Below are 6,149 nucleotides of genomic sequence, written 5' to 3'. Positions count from 1 at the left end.
AACATGCTACATATTCGGCCATCATGGTCGAAGTAGTGGTCAACTCTTGTTTATGACTCCGCCAAGATATCGGACCACCTGAAAACATGAATATGTACCCCGAAGTTGATTTCTTATCATCTTTGCATTTAGCAAAGTCGGAATCTGTATACACTACAACTTCAAGGGAATTGGTTCTTTTATAAGTGAACATGTATTCTTTTGTTCCTTGTAGGTAACATAATACTTTCTTGGCTGCTTTCCAATGGTCTAAACCCGGGTTAGATTGATAACGACCAAGCATGCCAGTAATGTATGCTATATCGGGTCGAGTACAGACTTGAGCATACATTAAACTCCCGACAATCGATGCATATGGAATTAGTTTCATTTGATCACGTTCGGCCTTAGAATTAGGGCATTGATATGAGCCAAATTTGTCACCTTTCACAACAGGAGCGACAGAAGGAGCACAATTTTGTATATTATACTTATTGAGAATACGGTTTATATAAGCCTTTTGAGATAAGCCTAATATATTATGCCTTCTATCTCGATGAATTTCAATGCCAATTACATAAGAAGCCTCACCAAGGTCTTTCATATTAAATTTATTTGACAAGAACCGTTTAACCTCAAATAACATGTCTGTATTATTACTAGCAACCAATATATCATCGACATACAAGACTAGTATAGTGAAATTGCACCCACTCATTTTGAAGTATATACATTGATCAATTGAGTTCTTTTTGAAGTTGTAATTTTTCAAGACCTCATCAAATTTTAAGTACCATTGCCTTGAAGCTTGCTTTAGCCCATAAATTGACTTGTTAAGTTTACATACTAGATGTTCACTTCCCTAAACCTTAAAACCTTCTGGTTAAGTCATGTAAACATCCTCATATAAGTCGCCATTTAGGAAGACAGTTTTGACATCCATTTGATGCAACTCTAAATCAAAATGAGCTACCAATGCCATAATTATTCTAAAAGACTCCTTTCTCGACACAGGTGAGAAAGTTTCCTTATAGTCTATTCCTTCCCTTTTAGTAAAACCCTTAGCTACCAATCTTGCCTTATAACGCTCAACATTTTCTTTAGGGTCTAGTTTGGTTTTATAGACCCATTTACAACCTACAGGTTTAAGCCCTTAGGTAGTTCTGTAAGTTGCCAAACGTTATTAGTATGCATAGAGTTTATCTCATCATTCATGGCATCAAGCCATTGCTTTGAATGAACACTATTTTTGGCCTCATTAAATGTACTTGGGTCTTCAAATTTTCCCAAGTCATAGTCGACCTCATTTAAGAAAGTGACAAAGTCGTTGTAAGTGGTAGGCTTCCTAGATCTTTGTGATCTCCTTAAAGGCTGAGCATCTTCCACAACTTCATTATTAAGTGGAGTATCTTCATGTGATGGTTCAGTCTCAATGTGAGCATCCTCAACTATATTATTTGATGTTGATGCAATGCTCTAATTGGGAATAGAAATGGGCACAAGTAAAATAGGAGTTCTATCAGGCACCATTTCTTCATACAAGTCAACAACTCTCGAACCATTACTCCCACTCAAATTTGCATTTTCAAGAAATTATGGTTGCCTAGTTTCCACTATTCTAGTGGTATGAGACGGAGCATAGAAACGATACCCCTTAGACCTTTCRGGGTAACCGACAAAATAACAAGTAATGGTCTTAGGGTCCAATTTTTTGATTTGCGGGTTGTAAAGTTTGGCTTCAGCCGGACATCCCCAAACTTTAAAGTAGTTTAATCGTGGTTTCCTTCCCGTCCATAATTCAAAAGGTGTCTTAGGAACATATTTTGAGGGAACACGATTTAGGATGTGTACGRCTGTTTTAAGTGCTTCGGTCCATAAGAATTGCGGAAGAGATGAGTTTGCTAACATACTACGTACCATGTTTATAAGGGTACGATTACGCCTTTCCGCAACCCCATTTTGTTGAGGTGTTCCTGGCATAGTAAATTGGTTAACTATGCCATGAATCTTGCAAAAGTCAACAAATGGTCCAGGAGCTTGACCCACATCCGTGTGTCGACATAATACTCACCACCTCTGTCCGATCTCACTACCTTTATTTAACAGATGAGTTGATTTTCAACCTCGGCTTTAAAGGTCTTAAACATATCAAGAGACTCAGACTTCTCATTAATTAGGTACAAATAAGTGTAGCGTGAATAATCATCTATAAAAGTTATAAATAACTTATAACCGTCTAAACCGGGAGGAAAAGGTCCACATATATCGGTGTGAATAACTTCAAGTAAACTTGAACTCCGATTGGACCCTTTCTTATTTTTATTTACCATCTTCCCTTTAATACACTCGGTACATGTATCAAAGTCTGAGAAATCAAGATAATTAAGAATTCCATCTTTCACAAGACGTTGCATTCTTTCTTGTGATATGTGGCCTAAGCGTTTATGCCATAATTTTGAGGAACTCTCTATCTCTCTTTCTTTTAGTTCCATGGCTACATTCATTTATATTCATAGTAAGTAATGATTCCGAAAATTTATCATCAAGATTTAATTTAAAGAGGTTTCCCTCCATCACACCGAAACTAACAATCTTAGAATTATAATACATAATCACTTTATTATCAATGAAGTTGAAATTGTATCCAATAGTAGTAAGTTTAGATACAGATATTAAATTCCGAGTTATACTCGGTACATACAAGGTATCTTGAAGATGTAATCTATTTCCACCTTCAAGTAACAACGAAACGATCCCTATTGCTTCCACCTTGACTTCATTTCCGTTCCCAACTTTAATGGTCCGTTGATTGTTTTCCAATGTTTTCTTTATACGGAATCCCTGTAAAGAATTGGTCACATGAATCATGGAACCCGTGTCAATCCACCAAGTATTGGAAGGCATACTAATGGAAAATGATTCATAAATCATATAGTTAAGGGGTTTACCTTTCTTAGTTAGCCACTCTTTGAATTTAAGGCAATCATGTTGAGTATGATCGAATTGTTTGCAAAACCGACACTTAACTTTGCCCTTCGTTCCACTTGTACCCGGGCTGTTCTTTTGAGCCTTATTGGGAGTAAACTTACTTCCCTTATATGGACCCTTTCCGCTATTCGAGAACTTCCTCTTATTGGCGTTAGTAGTAGTAAGATGAACAACGTCCGGTTTTTCTATTTTTAGACGTTCCTCTTCTTGAACACACATGGCAATAAGTTCACTCATCTTCCACTTCTCTTTTTAGGTGTTGTAATTAATTTTGAATGGCCCAAATTGAGAGGGTAATGAAGTCATTATGAAATGGACAAGGAAACCTTCAGATATTTCCATGTCCATACTTTTGAGTTTGTTTGCCATGTCGTTCATGATCATAATGTGCTCACGCACACCACTAACACCATCATACTTTGTGGTGAGCATTTTAAGTATAAGGGTACTTGCATGTGCTTTAGATGTACCCTTAAATTGCTCCTCCACGGAAGTCAAGTATCCYGTAGCCGTTTCARAGTTCGGGATTGCTCCCCTGATGGCTGAGGATATGGAGTTTTTGATTATCATAAGGGACATGCGGTTTGAACGCTCCCACTGTTCAAAGAGACGCTTTTCTTCAGGTGTGCTCTTGTCAGTTAAAAGAGTTGGGCGTCCAACCCTTAAAGCATAATCCAATTCCATCACTCCAAGAGCAATTTTAATTTGCTCATTCCAGGAAGAAAAATTAGTCCCATTCAGCGGTTCAACTCCGGATATATATCCGGAGGTTCCCGTCATTATTGAGGCTAGCATGTTAGAGTTGAAAAATTAGGCTCATAACGAAACTATAAAAAATGATAATAAATTATGGGGAACACACATATTCATAAAACATAAATCAGTTTAATCTATTACAAACACATACAATAGATCATTATTAAACCTCAGATTCAATCGTTGACCTTTCGTTGGTCCAATCAACAATTAAATCATTGATATTCTAAGAAAATTATGCCGACTTATCTAAAATGTCTTTCCTTTGGGCAAAAAAACATGTCAGAAAAGTCGATAATGCAAAAGAAATTCTATTTAATAATTCACAGTTTGCTCCTCCGTTGGGTTGAAACAAACCATGAATTATCAAACATATTAAATATGAATTATTTTATATTAAATACCAACATAGAACAATCTTTCGTTGGAAAGATTATTCAATTTTAAATTCAAAATTCTTTTGAATAACAAAAGTAATTATGCGGCAACGATAAACAATAATTCCGCATCTCAATCGTAAGTGTTCTTATTATGCAGAATAAGAGAACATAGAGATAAATAGAATTAATTGCAATAAAGAATGTCATTTAATACACATAAAAAAAAAGTTATTGCTAATCAAAGAATAATAACTTCGTAGACATCAAAAAATTCTCTTCCAAAAAGAACCCAATCTCTATTTGATGTTCTTTATTGCAAAAACATGAATCAGTGACCAAATCAATATGAAGCAAAGAATAATAAGATGCATAATTAGGGTTTTTATGATGTAGACAAAATATATATACACTCTGATACCAAATGTAAATTAAATAACATAAACAGTAATAGGATCGAATTATCATTATCATGGAAAACATCCAGGACTTTAATCTAGAAGATGAATAGTAAACTTACTTGTAGGAACACTTGGAATTGTCTTACTTGATGAAGCCATGTTCACTCTTAATAATCTCTTTGATGCCAATCAATTATGATGGAGTTACAATTATCTTATTGTGTTGAAGTCTCCACAATAAATGGTGCATTCAATTCAATTCAAGAGAATGAAGGAGACGATATGTATATATATATATATATATATTGACATCAAGAGGATTAAGGAAGAGATAACCACAAAATATAGTTATTTACAGTCGGTTACAGTTGGTTACAGTCGGTTACAGTTGGTTACAGTCGGTTACAGGGACCGGTATCGTCCATCGAGATAATCGGAGGGCCTGTATGTAATTAAGTTATAACCAAGATAATTAAATTAAACATTTATCACTAATATGATATTAACATAAATATTAATATAAATAGTCTAGGCCATTAAGATATAGCAATTTTTTAACATTCTCCCACTTTGGCATATGCACTAAGTACGCGTCTATACATTTTCCCCACCAAGTTTTAACTTCTTTCTTCAAGTTTCTTCTTGGAACTCTTAGCAGCGATAAGTGCACGGAGATGTGGATTTACTTCAGCCATTTCGTCCATGTATAGGCATAATGACGAGCTCAATTGTTGTTATTTTGATTTACTGCGACATTTAACCTAGTTCGATTTGTTTCCTCATCAGGGCCGTCCCTACGAGAGGCCGGTCGTGGCATACGCCCACATGGAGGCCCCGTTTTTCTCTAAGATTTTTATCTAACAAAGTCTAAAACTACTTGCCTTGGAATCTTGATATATTATCCATCATTCATTCCCCCACTTACTCTTTTAATTATTTCATCTGCATGAATTTTATTTTTGTATTAGAATATAGTAAATTTATGGCTATTAACTAAGAAAAACCCTACTTTTTGAAAAAAAACTATCAAGCATATGAAACGGTCCAACTTATATCTTAAAATTTTTAAAACTACCCTTGTTTTTTCATACAATATTGACTCTTTATTATCTAATATTGAGCGCATTAATCTTAACTTTTCTTTTATCCCTAAAACAAGAATAAGATCTCAAGTTATAGTCAATATAAGCTTTTGATTCTAAGATTCATGATTCCGAAAAGTTTGGTTTAACCCGAACAATGTGTTCTCGGGTCTTTCTTTTACGAACCAAAGGAAGAAAAAGTAGGGGGAAAGACAAAGATCTTGCGTTCTCGAGTTTATTAAAAAAGAAAATAAAAAGAAAATGAACGAAAATAATGTTGATTTTCTCCCAAAACGTTCCTCTTAAATGTGGGAATAAAGGAAAGGAAATAATTTATAACAATTACAAATATTTATAAAATTGCACAGAATGTATAACAATAACAAATATTTATAAAATTACGCGTCTGCCCATCAATTACAATCCGCTATAAAGTAAATAAGAGTATTTTTTTTTTCCCGTTCTCTCCTATTCAAGATCATGAACATTTATTTTCTTTTCGTTTATTTCCTTCCATTCTCTTCACTATCAAGAACACAAATAACTTATTTTCTTCTTTTTTTCCT

This window comes from Cynara cardunculus, assembly GCF_001531365.2.
Source record: "Cynara cardunculus var. scolymus isolate 2C chromosome LG 5, CcrdV1, whole genome shotgun sequence".
Classification (NCBI taxonomy): Eukaryota; Viridiplantae; Streptophyta; class Magnoliopsida; order Asterales; family Asteraceae; genus Cynara; species Cynara cardunculus.
This window is presented reverse-complemented; position numbering follows the sequence as displayed.